Here is a 23,530-nt window from a genome sequence, read left to right as displayed (position 1 = left end):
CTAAAACCCCTGCACAAATGTAGCCCCCCGGTAATTCAGTGTCCAAGTGGGTTCCCTAGTAACAGTCCTATTCCCATAGGGACTGTCTCTGACATGAACTCAGTGGCTGACTCTTTGGTCATCTCCCCCTATTCGGGGAGCAGCCTTGCCAGGCCACAGAGGAAGACAATGCAGCCAGTCCTGACAAGACCTGATAGGCTGTCCCGTTACTTGTTTTCTCCTATTTCCAATGTGATGCTGTGTGCTATAATTCTATCTTGCAAGGAAAGTTGTATAAAGCATGTCTGTCTCAGTTTATTATGACTGCGTGATAGTGTATGTTCATTGCAGTCTATTAATTTGGCATGCATAGGCTGAGATACACTATAATAATACCAATAACTTTAACATCATTCTATAAAACTATGTTTTCAATGTTTACACCCAATGTGCAAATATTAAAATGTGTTATCTGTACATCTTTAAAAAAAAAAAAGACCTGATAAGCTATGGTCAGATGGAAGGGGAGGAGGACCTCCCCTATCAGTGGACTTGGGGAGGAGCAAGGGAAGAGAATAGTGAGAGAAAGCAGGTTTCGGAGGAAACAAGGGAAGGGGCTAACAGCTGGTATACAAAGTGAATAAATTGTAATAAATAAAAAATTAAAAAGCAAAAAATGAACTGTAATTAATAAAAATAAAATATATCTTAAAAAGATGTAGGTATTACTCTTGATGAATATTTTGGGAAACTCAGAGACTTTTTTTTTCTTTTATACACATATCTTTTTACTTTTATCGTGTTTCTGTTGCAATTAAGCAGGTAGCTGTGCTGTGAAGGCATCAAACTTTCATAACCATAGAGGACAGAAGAAAATACATCATATATAAAGGTCTAAATTCTCTTGGGAGAAATTCTTGGGTCAATTCATTTGTTCAGTTATTTTTTATTTTAACCCATACTAATTATTTAAGGGAGTAAGAGACACTCTAACCACATATGATTTTCTTGATGACTTTAACATATAATTTTTTTTTCTCATTAAACTTGTTTTAATGGGTCTCAAAATTCTGTGACAGAGTTTTTGGTCAAGTTGTTTCCATTAAAAAGTACTGATTTTGAAAACTAATAACTTAAAACTGCCACACACACAAAAAATGGTCCACAAAACATTCTCCTTTCCTTCTGAAGGTTTTACGATGCATTGTTATCATTAACCAGTCTTTTACTATTAAACTTAAATGGCCAATTGAGACAAACAGTTCTGAGACCGTTCTTCCACCACTGATTAAGACTGGGGTGGCAGGTGTTAGGGGTAATATTCATTCAGCCTTCTGAGCTTTCTGGGCAGACTTGGTGACTTTGCCAGCTCCAGCAGCCTTCTTGTCCACAGCTTTGATGACACCCACAGCAACTGTCTGCCTCATGTCACGAACAGCAAAGCGACCAAGTGGAGGATAGTCAGAGAAGCTCTCAACACACATGGGCTTGCCAGGGACCATATCAACAATGGCTGCATCGCCAGACTTCAAGAACTTAGGGCCATCTTCCAGCTTCTTGCCTGAACGACGATCAATCTTTTCTTTAAGCTCAGCAAACTTGCATGCTATGTGAGCAGTGTGACAATCCAGTACAGGAGCACTAATTTAGCCTGGATGGTTCAGGATAATCACCTGCGCAGTGAAGCCAGCAGCTTCCATTGGTGGGTCATTTTTGCTGTCACCAGCAACGTTGCCATGTCTAACATCTTTAACGGACACATTCTTTACATTGAAGCCCACATTGTCCCCAGGAAGAGCTTCACTCAGGGCTTCATGGTACATTTCAACAGACTTGACTTCTGTTGTGACATTGACTGGAGCAAAGGTAACCACCTATAAATTTTAATGCAGCTAATGTTTGTAAACATAAGTTCCTTGTGTTAAACATCATAAATATATATTAAGGGCTAAGGCTTTAATAATATTTTTGTAAGGTTTTTAGTCTTTTCTATTCTTCCATATTCAGCATTATCACTTAGGTAAATAAGAATGAATTTTTAGAGAATCGAGAAGAGGAAAATTTCAATTTTCAAAAGAAAATTGAAAAAGGTGAAAAGGACAAAGATCAAGTCAAACATGAATAGAGATAATCGTGTTTCCACTCTTGTAATTAATTTAACATGTACAGTCCACAAAAGATGCTGGCAGCAATAGACTTGTTCTGGATTAAATCAAGAAAGCCCCAGGATAAGAAGTGACATTTAATAGAATTATTATTATAAGTATATCTTATTAAGATGAATCAGATTCATAAATTATCTGAGCTTCTGGACACCTGCTGGGCATTTGCAAAAACTGTTTAAATAAATACACATCCAGAAGCCTTCCAACCAAGTTAATCTCCCTCAATTAGACAAGAGCTAAATAGAAAAGATTACTCTTTACAGAATTATCAGCAATTGAAAACTAAACTCAGTTTGTCACAGGAAAGAGATTAAATTCAAACATGGGACAAAGTTGTAACAATCAAGAGATCATTTTTTGAACTTTACCTAGTAATCCTATGAAAAGAAAGTGCTTGGATCATCACTTCCTGAATGTTGGATAGGTAGAAGAATATGTGATAAAGCAAGTGAAGTAAAATATCAATTATAGAACACTGGTGATGTGGGACAGAGAATTAATCCACTTTTTCTGTATATTTGAATATTATCTACTTAAAATAAAAGAATTATGAAATGTCCTGATTTCTGTAACCCTAACAATAACAATATATTCCTTTCACCTTGATAATGAGAGGAAGACAGGGTTTGCTCCCCTAATATGCTACCCAACTTGCAACACCTATACTACACTTTGTACTTGTAATTATTTTGTATCTGGTTTAGTAAGACTTGAAGGGATAATGGAAATGGGACTCTTTCAACATCATCATTATCATCATCATTGCCATCATCATCATCATCAATATTCAGTCCCATAAAGGTAAGAGCCTCGAGATCAATCACAAAGTCGAGAAATGTATTTCAATTGGTCAAATACTTGCCTAGCATGCATAAAGCCATGAGTCAGATCTCCAGTGACAGGTAAACTACGGATGGTAGTGCCTGACTTTAATTCCAACACTCAGGAAATAAGGTCAGGGAAACTTTCAATGTTATCCTCAGCTACATAGTGATTCTTAGACCAACCTGGTTTATACAACCCGGTCACAAAAAAAAAAAAAAAAAAAAAAAAAAAAAAAAAAAAAAAAAAAAAAAACAAAAAAAAAAAAAAAAAAAAAAAAAAAAAAAAAAAAAAAAAAAAAAAATCAAACCATAATTAGGAAAATTTTTAAACAAAAAATCTTTTTCTTATTTCCTTGACAGTGTAATGCAATTTATAGCATCAAAAAAAATTAGTCTTATAGGAAAAAAGATACTTGTCTTTTCTTACAGAGTATTGCCATCTGATCACTAGAGGAATTATACAGTAGTAAAGGCTGTATTTGGAAACAAGACAAAAAGAAGAATAAGTCCCAAAGCAGATGTCTCATAGAACAGCTAAACCATCAGGCAGAAATTGTATGAAGGCAGAGATTTGGGACTGCTGCAACACCCCCGAAGGTCTCGAATAAAATGTAGCGCCTAGTAGAGGCTCGAAAAATGCTTGACTGTTGAATAAATGAGTATTTTCTCAATTTATTGGATTGCAAAACCCTTTTAGAGCACAGCTAAAATTGAACTATTGCCTCCTCAGAATTCATATGTCAAAGTGTTAACCCCAAATTTGATGAATTTTAGAAACATAACTTTTAGGAAACAGTTTGGTTTAAGTGAAGCCGTGACATTAGAGTCGTTTCAATACTAATGCATTTACAAAGCAGATCCCCTCAACTCTCTTCTCACTGTCTGCTTCATCACCATTCCACCATGTTAGCATTTAAGAAAAAAAAAAAAAAAACACTGAATGAAAGCTAGGGAAGGGAACAGAATTTGTCAGTGTCTTAATACTGGTATTCCAGCTTTCAAAACTGAAATAAACTAATTCTCACCATTTAAAGCACTTAGCCTATAGCATTTTCTTATGGGAACTAGAGATGATTAGAGCAAGCATACACCATAGCATCTCTCATTATGTTGACAAGTCTATCTCAAGCTAAATCACCATATGTTTAAGTTAAAATCCCGTTGCAATGCAACATTTTTATTACATATTCATTAAGATCTCGTTATCTGAGTGACAATTTGTTTTGTTCAGTCATTTAACAGCTTAACATTTGATACTGTGTGTGGTGTTTTTTTTTTTAAGAAAAGTCTGCTTTTAATTAATCTTTAAGGCATATAAGCAGCATTGTATGTATATCAATTGATTACACAAAATTTTTCCCCATTCCTGTTGCTACAACATCTGGGTGAATGATATAGCTCTTAATAATCAGAAAGTCTCAATGATAGCTACTCCTTAAATTGGAAGGTGGAGGTATTGTTTTCTTTGAAAATGTTTACAGACTTTGAAATCGCGCTTACTTTTGCCATGTATTCATAAAACTGTTCAACAAAATATTTGATAATGGCTGTGACAGAGGACCCTGCAGAAACAATACTATGATTTGGTCCATTTTCTAGAACTAAACAATCCTAAATACTAAACTAACCACATCCAGAACTAAACGATAAGAAAAGCTTTTCAACCACCACTATACAGACTCTATAGTGAAGACTATAAATGAAGACTCTAAAAAAAGACTGAAAAACTGCTAAACATGGACATGTTGAATTTTTACTAGATTAATAGTAATAACTGCAGTATCATTTTCTTATGGGAACAGTTTTACAAAACTATGGTCTAATTATACTAATTTAGTCTGTACACAGTTTTTAAAAACCAAACAGAAAAAAAATGCAGATAAAGTATGAGTTTAAATAAACAGGGGAAATTGATTATTTATTTTGTTATTTGGGGTTGAACACAGGTTCTTGCACATGCCAGGCAAATACTAAGCCACTGAATTCTAACCTCAAAATAGCAGCACTATTTTTGTTGTTTTTATTTTCATATTTTTCTCAATTTATTGATTATGTATCCCAATTAAAGCCCCCTCCCTCTACTCCTCTCAACCCTACCTTCCCTCCCTCTTCCCCTACCCTCTTCCCATAGTCCACTGAAAGGGGGAGTCCTCCTCTTTTATCATCTGCCCATAGCTTATTAAATCTCGTCAGGACTGCCTGGATCCACTTCCACTGTGGCCTAGTAAGGCCACATCTCCAGGGCAAGTGATCAAAGAGCAGGCAACAGAGTTCCTGATAGACGCAGTACCTGATCCCCTCATTCAGAGATCCACATGGAAACTGAGTAGTTGGGATACTTTACAGAGCCTCCAGATAACAAAGTATACAAAGTTTGAGAACCGAAGCCCTAGAGAAATAATCATTGGAAGGCAGAGCCTGAAAACTTGAACTTAATTTCACCCTTATCAAAATGGAGACTGGAAAAGAAAGTGGCTACAATTATGCTATGCTTAAGGCTGAAACAGGTCTCAATAATCTAAAACATCAGCTTAAGGGGAGAAAGACACAGAAGCAGAAAGGCACACATGGTATACACTAATTTATAAGTGGATATTAGACATATAATATAGGATAATCATACTAAAATCTGTACACCTAAAGAAGCTAAGCAAGAAACAGCACAGTGGGTAAGACAATTAATCCTCATTCAGAAAGGCAAACAGGAAATACATCTGAAGAGAGAGAAAACAGGGAACAGGACAGGAACCTATCACAGAGGGCCTCTGGAAGACTCTACCCAGCAGGGTATCAAAGCAGATGCTGAGACTCATAGCCAAACTTTGGACAGAGTGCAGGAAATCTTATGAAAGACAGGGGAGACAGAAAGACCTTGGGAGGGCAGGAGCTCCACAAGGAGAGCAACAGAAACAAAAACATGAGTCCAGGGTTATTTGGTTTGTTTGTTTGGTTTGGTTTGGGTTTTTTTGTTTTTGTTTTTTTTTTAAACTGATACTCCAACTAAGGACCATTCAAGGACATAACCTAGAACCCCTGCACAGATGAAACCAATGGCAGCTCAGTGTCCAAGTGGGTTCCCTAGCAAGGGGAACAAGGCTGTCTCTGACATGAGCTCAGTGGCTAGCTCTTTGATCACCTCCCCCCAAGGGGGGGCAGCCTTACCAGGCCACAGAGGAAGACAATGCAGCCAGTCCTGAGGAGACCTGATAGGCTAGGGTCAGATGGAAGGGGAGCAGGACCTCCCCTATCAGTGGACTTGGGGAGGGGCATGGGAGAAAAAGAAGGAGGGAGGGTGGGATTGGGACATGTAGAGGGAAGGGGCTACAGCTGGGATACAAAGTGAATTAATTGTGATAAATAAAAAAATTAATTTAAAAAAGAAAAAGAAAAAAAGAAACTGTGAGTCACAAATTAAAAAACTCCCTGATACATTTTAATAATATTTACATTGATTTACATTAATTCATATCAGATCATAATAGCAAACAGTTTTGATATTAGGATATTTTGTTTGATCCTGGAAATTCTTTCTTAATGGTCTTTACCAACTGTTCCACCCTCTTGAAGACTCTTGTCCTTACCACTCCTCAAGCCTCATTTATATCAGATCTTAGGAATAAGCCTCCCAACTGTGAGATACCTTATAATATTCAGTGTATTCCTCTGCATGCACAAAATGTGACACTTGCCCAACAGGGGGAACTGTGAATGAAAATTCCTGAAGAGAAGCTCTGTCTGGCTGTGAACAAAAGACTCCAGGGAGGAGTCTGTGTCTGCAGAGACTGATGGACTCACTGGAATTTCAGTACTATGGAGAGATCAGGATTTTCTAGGCTAAGACGCTGGTTATTTTATGATGGGCAAGTTTTAGTCTTCTGGAACAATCAATCTGCGCCCCACTCTTTATCTGAACTAAGATCATCATAATACTAAATACTTCAGATCTTGGCTTTGATAAAAGTACAATCAATTTTGTCAATGCCCTACAGTCAGAGAATACCCAGTTTCTTGTATTTTCTCTATCTGCAATACTAGACTTTGTGAAGCTTTTCTCTCTCTCTCTCTCTCTCTCTCTCTCTCTCTCTCTCCCTCTCTCAATCATACACACACACACACACACACACAACAATCAGAGTCAGAGATTGACTCTTTAAGATATGCATCATCAAGGAGCCATAAATCCGAGAAGATAGTGTATTAAAGATGAAAACAGGAGATGAATTAGGGATAGGGACCCTGATCCTCATTCTTAACCATAAGCCAGAAATGCTGTTTTTGTAGAAATACCAGATGTGGATGGGGACTTTGATTTCTCTCTTCCTCTTCCTCCTTCTTATTATTATTTAAATTTTCTTCACTTTCTATCCCAGCTGTAGCCCCCTCCCTCATCTCCTCCTGGTCCCACCCTCCCTCCCTCTTACCTCCTATGCCACTCCTTTAGTCCACTGATAGGGGAGGTCCTCCTCCACTACTATATGATCCTAGCCTATCAGGTCTCATCAGGACTGTCTGGGTCCTCTTTCTCTGCTGACTCAGTTGGCAGGAGGTGATCAAAGAGCAGGCAACAGAGTTCATGCCAGAGAATGTCCCTGCTCTTCTTTACCAGGGATCCACAGGGAGACTGAGCGGCCTATGGGCTACATCTGAGCAGGGGTATAAGTCCTCTCCATGCATGGTCCTTGGATGGTGCATGAGTCTCTGCAGGATCTCTTGGACTCAGATTTTGTTAATTTTGTTGATCTCCTTGGGCTTCTGTTCCCTCCATGTCCCTCTATCCCCACCCACCTTTTCTTCCATAAGACTCCCTGCTCTCTGCCCAAAGTTTGGCTGTAAGTCTGGGCATCTGCTTTGATCCCCTGTTGGGTGGAGCCTTTGAGAGGACACTCTATAGTAAGCTCCCATCCTGTTTCCTCTCTTCCACTGCTTCTGGTGTTTGCCATTCTGAATGAGATTTAAGCATCCTCCCTAAGGCCTTCCATAGTGCTTTGTTTCTCCAGATCTAGCTATACCACTCCTGGGCATATACCCAAAAGATGCCCCACCATTCAATAATGACATCTGTACAACTATATTCATAGCAGCTTTATTTGTAATAGCCAGAATCTGGAAACACCCTAGATGTTCCTTAATGGAGGAATAGAAGATACAGAAATTGTAGCACATTTACACAATAAAATACTACTCAGCAATTAAAATCAAGGAAATCATGAAATTTGCAGGCCAATGGTGGGATCTAGAAGAGATCATCCTGAGTGAGGTAATCCAGAAACAGAAAGACAGGCATGGTATACACTCACTTATAAGCGGTTATTACCTGTATAATATATGATAGCCCTACTAAAATATAGAGACCTAAAGTAGCAGCACAATTTTCAAAAGTCTCTTTAATAGAACCACAAAATTATGTAATGATTGCCACTAACGCCTAAAGAAATACTCCACACTTTCTCCCAGCACCCAAGAGGTAGGGGAATTTGGACAAACATGTACTACATACTGAAACCATCTCACTGCAAAAAAGAAAAGAAAAAAGGTAGAAGTTCTCAATACTCATTGCCAGTTATTCCTTGCTTTTAACTTCCTCAATCTTAAGCAACTGTTACTCTATTTACTATTTCCAGATATTTCATATTCATAAAAGTATGCAATATGTAACCTTTCCTAGTGTTAGGATTGGAGCCCAGGACTGTATCCATGCTAGGCAAGCACTATCTTTCTAATTTTTTATTTATTACAATTTATTCACTTTGTATTCCTGCTGTGGCCTACTCTCTCATCTCCTCCCAATCTCATCCCCTCTCCCTCTTCTCCCACGGTCTTCTTCCCCTTCTATCTGACTCTCGCCTATCAGGTCTCATCAGGATTGGCTGCATCATCTTCCTCTGTAGTCTTGAAAGGCTGCAGGCCCCAGGGGGAGTTGATCAGAGAGCCTGCCACTGAGTTCATGCCAGAAAAAGCCCCTGCTCCCCTTACTGGAGAACCGCTTAGAGACTGAGTATATGGGCTGCATCTGAACAGGGGTTTTAGGTTATATCCATTCACGGCCCTTAGTGGGCTCCACACCAGCACCAACGTATGGCATTTTTTGACTAGCCTTTCTGACATTTTAAGAGGATATCCATGATTTGTGAAGGAGCTATATATACCATGCACTCCTCTAACCATGTTCTGAGGCTTTACAAAGACTCTGCTCTATTATAAACTCTTCTTTAAAATTACAAAACTGAAAAGGGGTTTAATAGGTTGAAGAATTTGACCACACTTCCAGTGACACCACAGAAGAACTAGGGATTAGAATTCAAGTTACATGGTAACAGAGCCTGTGCTTTTGTTTTAATTGCACAAAACTATTCGTTAAATCGTGACAGCAAGTACAAAATAAAGCTACATATGATGACACAAGTTTTTAAATCCTAGAACAGGGAAGGTTTCCAGGGCAGGAAGAGCAGGATTTCAAGGTTGTCTTGCCTATGTAGAGAATTTGAGGTAAACTGGGTCACATGAAACCCTTCTCAAGATAAAAAAAAAAGACCTTTGAGGTGAGTCAGTGGGTAAAAGGACAGATGCAGTGTCACACATTTACAATCACAGCACTCTTATACAAGTGAGGATGGAGAGACAGAGGAATTGCCTGCAAACTCACAAGCCAGCTAACCTGGAATACACTGCACAGAAGAAAAAAGAGTGGACAGTCAGTTTTTTTTTAATTATACTTTATTTACTTTATATCCCTCCTCTAGTTCCCTCCCTCCTCCCCTCCCAATCCCTTCCTTCCTCTCTCTTCTCCACACACTCCCCTCCCCAAGTCCAATGGTAAGGGACTGTTTCTTTTTCTTCCTTCTGATCCTAGTCTGTTAGGTCTCATCAGGAGTGGCTGCATTGTCTTCCTCTGTGGCCTGGTAAGGCTGCTCCTCCCTCAGGGGGAGGTGATTAAAGAGCAGGCCAATCAGTTCATGTCAGAGACAGTCCCTGTTCCCAGTACTATGGAACCCACTTGGACTCTGAACTGCCATGGGCTATATCTGTGCAGGGGTTCTAGGTTATCGCCATGCATAGTACTTGATTGGAGTATGAATCTCAGGAAAGACCCCTGTGTTCAAATTTTTCAGTTCTTTTGCTCTCCTTGTGGACCTCCTGTCCTCTCCAGATCTTACTATTATTTCCCACTTCTTTCATGAGATTCCCTGCATTCTGCCCAAAGTTTGGCCATAAGTCTCAACATCTGCTTTGATAGTCTGCAGGTCAGAACCTTTCAGAGGCCCTCTGTGGGAGGTTCCTAACTTGTTTCCTGTTTTCTTCTTCTTCTAGTGTACATCCTCTTTGCCTTTCAGAGTGGGGATTGAACATTTTAGCCAGAGTCCTCCCTCTTGATTAGTTTTTTTAGATGTACAGATTTTACTAGGTTTATCCTATATTACATATCTATATGAGTGAGTATATACCGTGTGTGTCTTTCTACTTCTGGGATAGCTCACTCAGGATGATCCTTTCCAGATCCCACCATTTACCTGCAAATTTCATGATTTCCTTCTTTTTCATTGCTGAGTAATAATCCATTGTGTAGATGTACTACAATTTCTGTATCCATTCTTCAGTTGCGGGGCATCTAGGTTGTTTCCAAGCTCTGGCTATTAAGAATAAAGCTGCTACAAAGATGGTTGAGCAAATGTCCTTATTGTGTACTTGAGCATCTTTTGGATATATGCCTAGGAGTGTTATAGCTAGATCTTGAGGAAGTGATATTCCTTGTTGTCTGAGAAAGTACCAGATTGATTTCCAGAGTGCTTGTACGAGTTTACATTCCTCAGCAGTGGAGGAGGGTTCCCCTTTCTCCACAACCTCTCCAGCATGTGTTGTCACTTGAGATTTTAATCTTGGCCATTCTGATGGATGTAAGGTGAAATCTCATAGTCATCTTGATTTGCATTTCCCTGATGGCTTATGACATTGTGCATTTCCTTGATTCTCTGCCATTTGATATTCCTCTATCGAGAATTCTCTGTTTAGCTCTGTTCCCCATTTTTTAATTGGATACCTTGATTTGTTGTTTTTCAACTTCTTTAGTTATTTATATATACTGGATATTAGCCCTCTGTCACATAGAGGGTTGGTAAAGATCCTTTCCCAATCTGTAGACTGTCATTTTGTTTTGCGGACAGTGTCCTTTGCTTTACAGAAGCTTTTCAGTTTCATGAGGTCCCATTTATTGATTGATGATCTTTGTCTGTGCAGTTGGTATTCTGTTCAGGAAGTTTTCTCCTGTACCAATGAGTTCTAGGGTCTTCCCCTATGAAGCCACAGTCATCTTGGTACCTAAACCTCACAAAGACCCAACAAAGAAAAAGAATTTCAGGCCAATCTCCCTTATGAACATTGACACAAAAATACACAACAAAATACTTGCAAACCGAATGCAAGAACACATCAAAGATATCATCCACTATGACCAAGTAGGCTTCATCCCAGGCATGCAGGTGTGGTTCAATATATGGAAATCCATCAATGTGATCCACCATATAAACAAACGGAAAGGAAAAAACATATGATAATCTCCTTAGATGCTGAAAAAGCATTGGACAGAATCCAACATCCATTCATGTTTAAAGTCTTGGAGAGTTCAGGGATACAAGGCACATATCTAAACATAGTAAAGGCAATATACAGCAAGCCTATAGCCAACATCAAACTAAACAAAGAGAACCTTAATGCAATACCACTGCAGTCAGGGACAAGGCAAGGCTGTCCACTCTCTCCATATCTCTTCAACATAGTGCTGGAAGTCCTTGCTAGAGCAATAAGACAGTTGAAGGAGATCAAGGGGATACATATGGGAAAGGAAGAAGTCAAATTATCACTATTTGCAGATGATATGATAGTATATATGAGTGACCCCAAAAACTCTACCAGGGAACTCCTACAGCTGATAAACACCTTCAGCAAAGTGGCCGGATACAAAATTAACTCAAAAAAATCAGTAGCCCTCCTGTATACAAAAGACAAAAGGGCTGAGAAAGAAATTAGAGAAACAACACCATTCACAATAGCCACAAATGACATAAAGTACCTTGGTGTAACCCTAACCAAGCAAGTCAAAGACTTGTATGAAAAAAATTTCAAGTCTCTGAAGAAAGAATTAGAGGAAGATATGAGAAGATGGAAAGCTCTCCCATGCTCATGGCTTGGCAGGATTAACATAGTAAAAATGGCCATCTTACCAAAAGCAATCTACAGATTTAATGCAATTCCCATCAAATTGCCAACACAATTCTTTACAGACCTGGAAAGAAAAATTCTCAACTTCGTATGGAATAACAAGAAAACGAGAATTGCTAAAACAATCCTCTACAATAAAAGATCTTCTGGAGGTATCCCCATCCCTGATCTCAAGCTGTACTATAGAGCAACAGTTATAAAAACTGCATGGTACTGGCATAGAAACAGAATGGTGGATCAATGGAACCGAATAGAAGACCCAGAAATAAACCCACACACTTATGGACACCTGATTTTTGACAAAGATGCCAAAACCATACAATGGAAAAAAAGATAGCATCTTTAACAAATGGTGCTGGTCCAACTGGATGTCTACATGTAGAAAAATGAAAATAGATCCATACTTATCACCCTGCACAAAACTGAAGTCCAAGTGGATCAAAAACCTCAACAGACAACCAGACACATTAAATCAGTTAGAATAAAAAGTGGGGCAGTCAGTTTTGACCCTTGAACTTGCCTGTGTCTTCCTTTTCCTCTTCTGGGGATGATGCTTAGAGGCACTCAGAATGGTCTAGCATTTGACATACCATCGCAGTCTCTTCTACAATATAGCCTCTAACAAAACCAGGCTGTCTAGAACCCCTGGCAACAGGATTGTTTACAAGGTTACCAACAAGGTTGGCAAAGCACCTAAATCTGCGTGGTGTGTGTCTGGGCAGATTTCAAGGGTTTTTTGCTCTGAGGCCTAAAGTCCTTATGAGATTGTTTAAGACAAAGAAAGAAGTGCATCAATGGGGCCTATGGTGGTTCCATGTTATGCCAAGTGTGTGCATGGCAGGATCATGCGGGATTTTCCTTATTAAGGAGCAGAAAAGCTTTGTGCAAGTGTTGAAAACACAAGCATGGAGTCAGAAAGCAAAATAAATGTGCAGCTTTTTTAAGTAATAAAAGTCAAGGCTTGGTCTACGGAAAAAAAAAAGAAACTAGAGAGATGCTGCCTCAACAAGGTAGAAAGAAGAACCAACCCCTGAAAACTAAAATTGATCTCTCACCTCTACATACATGCCTACACACTCAAACAAATCACATACACACAAAACACACACACTACTAATACTAGTAATATATTTTAAAAAAATAAAAAACTCAAGAACAACAAAAATTGGCGTCAAAGCTGGAGGATAGTGAGTCTAAGACCCATAATGAATTTTATGACATTTGTTGCGCTGACTTTGACATAATAAAGAGAAACTGAACAGTTATCTTTTTACAAAGTATGTGTCTTTATTTACCATAAGGTCTAATTTATTAGTTAGATATGCCTGCACCACAGCCTGGCATATCTCTTTGATGTGGGGGTAGAATTCACAGTGATTTACCCATTTATATTGATTTCTGCAATAGTCCTCTAGTGACTTTTTGCATGGATGTGATTTCCTTTCCCAATGGTATTTAAGCCATCATTGTGAGAGCACTGTGGCCCAAAGGCTCTTCTGCAGCCAGGGGAAAACAGTCACGCTGTATGTAAGTGTAGAGGACCCACATAACACTGCATTGGGACCAAAACCTCTATGCACTTGAGCTTTTTAGACTTAGAAAATCTTGATATAGATAGATAGGTAGTTAGATAGATAGATAGATAGATAGATAGATAGATAGATAGATATAGATATAGATATAAATATAGTAGATATAGATATATTCATTTTGAGTATGCAGTTTGAGTGTGAAACAGGTCTTGTTGCTTATTTCTCTCTGTTGCAAGTTTTGCACTTACAATGTCAACACTAAATCTTATTTAATATTTTTATCCTACTATCCCAGCTTTGGATGTTTTATAAATAGGTAAAATTCAACAAGCCTAATATTGACCTGATATATATATATATATATATATATATATATGCATATATATATATGCTATAAAAATGTAGGCAGCGCTTAATGTTTGTACTGATAAAATATACTGATCATAGCTGATATTTAGGATTGTCATTCATGCACAATCTTTCCCATATACACACTTTAGTCACCAAAAATAAATACAGGATTTAGACAACTGGGTGAGTAACATATAGAAAATGGAGTGTGAGGGTTCTGACACAGGACACATGATTTTATATATTGAGCACCATATTCTTTATAAGTAGAAAAAAAAGAAAATAAAGACTGGAGAGACAGTTCAGCAACTCACAGTACCTGTTGCTTCTGTAAAGGACCTCTATGAAAGGTTTGGTTGCTAGCACCCAGAGAGTAGCTCACAGCTACCTGTAATGTCTGATTAAGGGTACCTCAGCCCCTCATCTGGCTTTGGTAGGTACTTCACACATGTGATGCACATGCACTTGTGCATGTTTACTCTAAGAAAAACTAAACTAAGGAATCACAGTAATCAAAAGTGTAGGTGAATGATTATAAAGACAGATCTCTTGATCATAGAGCTTAGATGCAATGCTGTAAAAGAAAAAGCCTGCAGAGTGGCTTAGTGAATAAAGCACATATCCTCAAGCATAGGAACTGGAGTTCATATTTATAAAAAAAATAAAAAAATAAAAATAAACATAACCTAGAATCCTAGAACTCCTGCACAGAGGTAGCCTGTGGCAGCTCAGTATGCAAGTGGGTTCCCTAGTAAGAGGAAGAGGGACTGTTTCTGACATAAACTCAGTGGCTGGCTCTTTGATCACCTCCCCCTGAGGGGGGAGCAGCCTTACTAGGCCACAGAGGAAAACTATGAAAAACAGTCCTAATGAGACCTGATAGGCTAGAGTCAGATGGAAGGGGAGGAGGACCTCCACTATCAGTGGTGTGTGGAAGAGGCATAGAAGGAGATGAGGGAGAGAAGTAGAGTGTTATTGCGAGGGGATGAGGGAAGGGGCTACAGCTGGGATACAAAGTGAATAAATTGTAATAAATGAAAAAATTATATTAAAAAAACATGAAAACCTAATAGTCATAGAGGCCACCTATGGTCCCAACATGCAGAAGGCAGGAATAGACAATGCCTGAAGCATATTGTCTAACTACATTCACCAGAATTTATGAGTTCTAGGTATAGTGCAGGCTGCTGATTTGTAGAGACTCAATGAGTAAGACAAAACTTTTGAATTCAACAAAGAGCCTATACATATATATGCATAGGCTTATATGCACATCTGCACACACACGCACTTACACAAACACACATGCACAAACACAAACACACACTATACAAATGAAATAAATAGAGGCGACTGAAGGGATCTCTCTTGTGTTAAGAGCACTAGGTGCTCCTGCAAAGGATCTGGTTCATTTCCTAAGCACCCCCTTGGCAGCTCCCAACCATCTGTAACTCTAGTACCAGGGAATCTGACATTCTCTCTGGCCTCCATGGCTATTAGGCAAGTATATGGTACATAGACATGCAACCATGTAAAAACCCAATATTTATAAAATAACAAAACTAAAGCACATTTTTCAAAGCATATCAGAAAGCAGCCATGCTACCTCGAGTTCAAACTCACTGGAGAGATCAACCTTCAAGGAGAAGAAAGCTGCGGTATACAAGTCTTGAGATGTAAGATTAATAAAAAAAAAAAAAAAAAAAAGAAGAAGAAGAAAGAAGGAGAGGTAGAAAAAGCCGTTGGGAATTCTAGAATTGAGCATAATTAATGGGGGAGCTTTATTCAGAACATCTTGGATAACTGCCTCTGGGAACTTGCTCTTACACACTGCTTTTTTTCTCAGTATAAATTTTGCTTCTGTCTTTTTTTGTTGCTTTTTTATTTTATTTTATTTTATTATTTTTTGCTTAAAAGAAATAGAAGTCAGGGTCAAGATGGCGGCACGGGGAGGACTCTCATTCTGAGCAGCAGCACAGCAGGATCGGCAGTGACCAGCAATCAGAACTCACGGCCATAAAACACAAGTGATTGTGTTTCCCAGGAGAGAGGATACCCTACGGTGGGGGATTCAATCAGCTTTAACTCACTGGGCTAAACTGCAGAAGAGATCCCGGTTCCACCAGGCACTTGGTCGCCAGCCCCAGCCCAGAGCCACAAGCCAACGTGATCTGGTCACTGTCCCAGACTGAACTGTGGGCCCACAACATCACAGACTGGATTTTCCAGCCAAGAGATAACCTCACGGAGCAGGAAATGATTGGGACCGACCTTAGGTCACCCAGACATCCCATGGAAAAGACTCGGGTTTCGCGGGAGCCCCAGGAGCCAGCCCAGAGCCAGAGCCGGGAAACCAGGTGCCTACACAGAGCCCTGCCTGCACGCCTGATTCGCCACCTCAGATAGAACTGTGGGCCCCAGGGGACCAGAGACTGAGTTTCACTGTTGGGTGCAAACCCATAGGGAGGGAAACGGCTGGTCTGATCTCAGAGCACTCAGCTGATACCACCACCCCAAAAAGGTCTCGGGAAAATTACCCAGTTTAGGCAGACATCCAGACTCCCAAGGCCAGAAAAGCAGAGCCACGGGTGGGCGTCTATGCCTGTGGTTCTACTTGCCACCCCAGACAGAACAGTGGTCCCCAAAGCAAAGACTGGGTGTCCTTGGCAGGAGGAAACCCCACAGCGGGGGAATCATCAGGTCTAACACTAGGACACCCAGCACCAAAAGACTTTCTGGATTCACGCAGACTCTAGGCTCTAGCTTTCTACTGCAGGCAGGAGCGCTGTGCTCAGCCGCCATTATTGAGTACCCCTAGGGCACTGGGGCACACAGCTGCAACCTCAGACCTACAGAAGCCAGAGAGCCATTACAGCAGCCCTCAGATACTGTGACAAGGATCAAGCAGTTACCCTAGTTAGACTGACAAAACTATGGGAATCCCTGGTCCTTCAAGAGGGCTACACCCACAGCGTCCAGACCAGAACAGTGCCAGGAGCTGACATCCCAGACAAGGACACACAGCTTCTGGTCCAGAGTGAGGCACCCAGCCTTCAGACCAGAGTGGAGCCCTCAGTTACCAGCCTCCAGACCAGAGCGGCGCCCCCAGGCGCCAACTGAAAATAGGTGTACATTCTCCAGGCCCAGAGCAGAGCACTCAGCCTCTGGCCCAGAGCCTTGTTGGGCGCTCCTCTCACTTTCCCAGACAGAACTGTGTGCCCCAGGATAACAGACTGAGTTTCCCTGTTGGAAGAAAACCACACAGCTAAGGAATCAGCAGGTTCTTCAAGAGGACTGTACCTGGAAAACTGTAACAACGGCAGCAGCTCACTAAATTTATAATGAGAAGCCCAACAGTGTGGCAGCTGTCTTGAGAACTTCTATGTGTGAGAGGAGAGCCCCCCTGCTTAACAAAGACCACAGCTACTACTCAGGTCTATACACCTGAGGTGAGCAGTGGCAATTCCTGAGAAACACTGGCCATACAGTGACCATACCAAAAAAGCAGAGGAGGACTCCTTCAGGAAAAATCATCTTCCGGCCAAGGGGATTCTCCCTACCTCAAGACTGCAGGAAGCACAGAAACTAACAGCCAACACCTAAAACAGCCCAATGGGTAGAGGTCAGTGTAAAAGCTCAACCAAAAAAGACAGAGCAATATGGCATCTCCAGGACCCAGCCATCCAGGGGTGAACAGCCCTGGACAAAGCAGCATGATAGAAAATCAAGAAGATGACCTTACATCTATGCTGATGAAGAGGATAATAGAGGAAACAAATAAAATATGTAAAGGATTAGAGGAAGATAAAACCAAACAGATCATGGCTATCCATAAAGAAGTGGGGGAAGTTAAAGACAAGCAGATTATGACCATCCATGAAGAAATACGGGAAGATGCAGCCAAACAGTTTGTGGCCTTCAGAGAAGAAATAATTAAATCACTGGAAGAAATAAAAGAAACAGAGTTGAAGGAAATAAAAGAAAAAGAGGAAAATACAATCAGACAGGTAAAGGAAGTAAAACAACACAAAGACCTGAAGATAGAACTGGAAAAATTAAAGAAAACACAAAAGGAGGAAATAATGGAGAGGAAGAATTTAGGGAAGAAAACAGGAATTACAGAGGTAAGCATAACCAACAGACTACAAGACATGGAAGAAAGAATCTCAGGTGTAGAAGATACAATGGAAGAAATCGATGTATCTGTCAAAGAAAATGTTAAATGCAAAAAATTCCTGACACAGACCATCGAAGAAATCCAAGACAATATGAAAATCAAAACCTAAGAATAATAGGTATAGAGGAAAAAGAAGAATTCCTTCTCCAAGGCCCAGAAAATATTTTCAACAAAATCATTGAAAAAAATTTCCCCAACTTAAAGGAGAGGCCAATAAGAATATATGAGGCCTACAGAACACCCAACAAATTTGACCAGAAAAGAAAATCCTACCGCCACATAATAATCAAAACAGTAAGTATACAGAACAAAGAAAAAATACTGAAAGCTGCAACGGAAAAAGGCCAAGTAACATATAATGGCAAACCCATTAGAATCACACCTGACTTTTCAACAGAGACTATGAAAGCTAGAAGGGCCTAGACAGATATCATGCAGACACTAGAGAACACAGATGTCAGCCCAGGCTACTATACCCTGCAAAACCCTCAGTCCTCATAGACGGAGAAAACAAGATATTCAATGACAAAAACAAATTTCAACAATACCTACACACAAATCCAGCATTACAGAAGACACTGGAAGGGAAAATACAACGCAAGAAAATTAGCTTCTGTCAAGAAAACAAAAGAAATAATTAACCTTACCACAGTAAAACAAAAAGCAACTAAGCACACAACCTTATGACCACAGCCAACATCAAAATCAAAGGATCTAACAGCCACTGGTCATTAATCTCTCTCAACATCAATGGACTCAACTCTCCAGTAAAAAAACACAGATTAACAAAATGGATACGTAAACAAAACCCAGCAATCTGTTGCATACAAGAAACATACCTAAGGCACAAAGATAGACATTACCTGAGGGTAAAAGGTTGGAAGACGACTTTCCAAGCAAATGGACCCAAGAAACAAGCAGGAGAGGCCATTCTAATATCTGATAAAATAGACTTTCAACCAAAATTAATAAAAAGAGATGGGGAAGGACACTTCATACTCATTAAGGGAAAATTCCACCAGGAAGACATCACAATCCTGAACATCTATGCCCCAAATACAAGAGCACCCACATTTGTAAAAGAAACATTGATAAAATTTAAATATAGATCCCCACACATTAATAGTGGGAGACTTCAACACCCCACTCTCAACAAAGGACAGGTAAACAAAACAAAAATTAAACAAAGGAACAATATCTCTGACAGAGGTCATGAATCAAATGGACCTCACAGACATTTACCGAACTTTACACCCAAACACAAAAGAATTTACCTTCTTCTCAGCAACTCATGGAACCTTCTACAAAATAGACCATATACTTGGTCACAAAGCAAGCCTCAACAGATACAAGAAGATTGAAATAATCCCTTCTATCTTGTGTGATCACCATGAAATAAAGCTGGACCTCAACAACAACAAAAATAGCAAAAAGCCTACACACACATGGAAACTGAACAACTTGTTACTAAATGACAGCTGGGTCAGGGAAGAAATAAAGAAAGAAATTAAATCTTCCTAGAACAAAATGAAAATGAAGACACAACATACCCAAACTTGTGGGACACAATGAAGGCAGTTCTAAGAGGAAAGTTCATAGCACTAAGTGCCTTCAAGAAGAAATTCGAGACAGCTCATTCAAGAAACTTAATGGCCCACGTAAAAGCCCTAGAAAATGAAGAAGCAGACACACCAAAGAAGGAGTAGACGGCTGGAAATAATCAAACTCAGGGCTGAAATCAATCAATTAGAAACAAATAAAACAATTCAAAGAATCAATGAAACCAAGAGCTGGTTCTTTGAGAAAATCAATAAGGTCGACAAGCCCTTAGCCAAGCTAACTAAAAGGCAGAGAGACACCATCCAAATCAACAAAATCAGAAATGAAAAGGGGGACATAACTGAAGACACTGAGGAAATCCAAACAATCATTAGGACTTACTTCAAAAGTCTATATGCCACAAAATTAGAAAATCTAAATGAAATGGACAATTTTCTTGATCAATTTGACTTCCCAAAACTGAATCAGGACCAGGTAAATCATTTAAATAGTCCTATATCCCCCCAAAAAAATAGAAGTGGTCATCGAAAGTCTCCCATCCAAAAGAAGCCCAGGACCAAATGGCTTCAGCGCAGAATTCTACCAGACCTTCAAAGAAGAGCTAACTCCAATTCTCTTTAAACTATTCCACAAAATAGACACAGAAGGAACACTACCAATCTTATTCTATGAAGCCACAGTCACCTTGGTACCTAAATCTCACAAAGACTCAACAAAGAAAGAGAATTTCAGGCCAATCTCCCTTATGAACATTGACACAAAAATACACAACAAAATACTTGCAAAATGAATACAAGAACACATAAAAGATATTATCCACTTTGACCAAGTAGGCTTCATCCCAGGCATGCAGGGATGGTTCAGTATACGGAAATCCATCAATGTGATCCACCATATTAACAAAGTGAAAGAAAAAAAAAAACACATGATAATATCTCTAGATGCTGAAAAAGCATTTGACAAAATCCAGCATCCATTCATGTTTAAATTATTGGAGAGATCAGGAATACAAGGCACATATCTAAGCATAGTAAAGGCAATATACATCAAGCCTATAGCCAACATCAAACTGAAAGGAGAGAAACTTAAAGCAATCCCACTGAAATCAAGGACAAGACAAGGCTGCCCACTGTCTCCATATCTCTTCAACATAGTGCTGGAAGTCCTTGCTAGAGCAATAAGACAGTTGAAGGAGATCAAGGGGATACAGATTGGAAAGGAAGAAGTCAAATTATTACTATTTGCAGATGATATGATAGTATACCTGAGTGACCCCAAAAACTCTACCAGGGAACTCCTACAGCTGATAAACACCTTCAGCAAAGTGGCCAGATACAAAATTAACTCAAAAAAAATCAGTAGCCCTCCTGTATACAAAAGACAAAAGGGCTGAGAAAGAAATTAGGGAAACAACACCCTTCACAATAGCCACAAAAGACATAAAGTACCTTGGAGTAACCCTAACCAAGCAAGTCAAAGACTTGTATGAAAAAAATTTCAAGTCTCTGAAGAAAGAAATAGAAGAAGATATCAGAAGATGGAAAGATCTATTATGCTCATGGCTTGGCAGGATAACATAGTGAAATTGGCCATCTTACCAAAAGCAATCTACAGATTTAATGCAATTCCCATCAAATTACCAACACATTTCTTTACAAACCTGGAAAGAAAAATTCTCAACTTCGTATGGAATAACAAGAAACCGAGAATTGCTAAAATAATTCTCTACAATAAAAGATCTTCTGGAGGTATCTCCATCCCTGATCTCAAGCTGTGGTATAGAGCAACAGTTATAAAAACTGCATGGTACTGGCATAGAAACAGAATGGTGGATCAATGGAACCGAATAGAAGACCCAGAAATAAACCCACACACTTATGGACACCTGATTTTTGACAAAGATGCCAAAACCATACAATGGAAAAAAAGATAGCATCTTCAACAAATGGTGCTGGTCTAACTGGATGTCTACATGTAGAAAAATGAAAATCGATCCATACATACAAAACTGAAGTCCAAGTGGATCAAAGACTTCAACATATAACCAGACACATTAAATCGGCTAGAAAAAAAATTGGGGAATACCCTAGAACTCATTGGTACAGGAGAAAACTTCCTGAACAGAACACCAACAGCACAGGCTCTAAGAGCAACAATCAATAAATGGGACCTCATGAAACTGAAAAGCTTCTGTAAAGCAAAGGACACCATCATCAAAACAAAGCGACTGCCTACAGATTGAGAAAGAATCATCACCAACCCTTTGTCTGACAGAGGACTCATATCCAGTATATATAAGGAACTAAACAAGCTGAAAAGCAGCAAACCAAGTAATCCACTTAAAAATGGGGAACATAGGTAGACAGAGAATTCTCTATAGAAGAATATCGAATGGCAGAGAAGCACTTAAAGAAATGCTCAACCTCATTAGCCATTAGGAAAATGCAAATCAAAACCACCCTGAGATTTTACCTTACACCCATCAGAATGGCCAAGATCAAAAACTCAAGGGACAACACATGCTGGAGAGGTTGTGGAGAAAGGGGAACCCTCCTCCACTGCTGGTGGAAATGTAAACTTTACAACCACTCTGGAAATCAATCTGGTGCTTTCTCAGACAACTAGGAATAGTGCTTCCCCAAGATACAGACATACCACTCCTAGGCATATACCCAAAAGAGGCTCAAGTACACAAAAAGACTTTTGCTCAACCATGTTTGTAGCAGCTTTATTTGTAATATCCAGAAGCTGGAAACAGCCCTGATGCCCCTCAACTGAAGAATGGATGCAGAAACTGTGGTACATCTATACAATGGAGTATTACTCAGCAATGAAAAATAAGGAAATCATGAAATTTGCAGGTAAATGGTGGGACCTGGAAAGGATCATCCTGAGTGAGTTGTCCCAGAAGCAAAAAGACACACACGGTATATACTCACTCATATTAACATACAACATAGAATAAACCCACTAAAATCTGTACATCTAAACATACTAAGCAAAAGAGAGGAGCCTAACTAAAATGTTCAATCCGCATCCTGAAAGGCAAAGAGGATGGACATCAGAAGAAAAAGAAAACAGGAAACAACCTAGGAACCTGCTACAGAGGGCCTCTGAAAGCTAGAAGAAGAAAACAGGAAACAACCTCTGAACCTGCCACAGAGGGCCTCTGAAAGCCTCTGCCATGCAGTCTGTCAAAGCAGATACTGAGCCTGATGTCCAACTGTCGGGCAGAGTGAATGGAATTTTATGTAAGAAGTGGGAAATAGTAAGAGCTGGAGGGGACGGGAACTCCACAAGGAGAGCAACAAAACAAGAAAATTTGAACACAGGGAACTTCCCAGAGACTCATACTTCAACCAAGGACTATTCATGGAAATAACCTAGAACCCTGACAATGCAGCCACTTCTGATGAGAACTGATAGACTAAGATCAGAAAGAAGGAGAGGAGGACCTCCCCTATCAGTGGACTTGGGGTGGGGCATGCATGCAGAAATGGGGGGAGGGTCGGACTGGGAGAGGAGAAGGTATGGGCTTATGGGAGGATACAAAATGAATAAAGTGTAATTAACAATAGTTAAATAAATAATTTTTAAAAAAAGAAATAGAAGTCAAACTATTAGCATACTTCATCTAGTAGCATGTTACATTTCTGTATTTCCTTCCCACAGTTAATCAATGGCAAGCTTTACCCTGCAAAACAAAAATCTATTTGTGGGCATATTATT

General features: G+C 39.6%; 1 pseudogene; it reads right to left on the bottom strand.

Annotated features, from left to right (window-relative positions):
- Positions 1-1,007: 1,007 nt before the first annotated feature.
- LOC129674872 (elongation factor 1-alpha 1-like) overlaps positions 1,008-23,530 on the bottom strand; it is a 63,779-nt pseudogene continuing 41,256 nt past the window's right edge.

This window comes from Psammomys obesus, unplaced genomic scaffold (genome assembly GCF_907164565.1).
Source record: "Psammomys obesus unplaced genomic scaffold, mPsaObe1.curated_primary_1811, whole genome shotgun sequence".
NCBI lineage: Eukaryota > Metazoa > Chordata > Mammalia > Rodentia > Muridae > Psammomys > Psammomys obesus.
The sequence above is the reverse complement of the archived record's forward strand: the minus strand, read 5'-3'. Positions and strand labels throughout refer to the sequence as shown.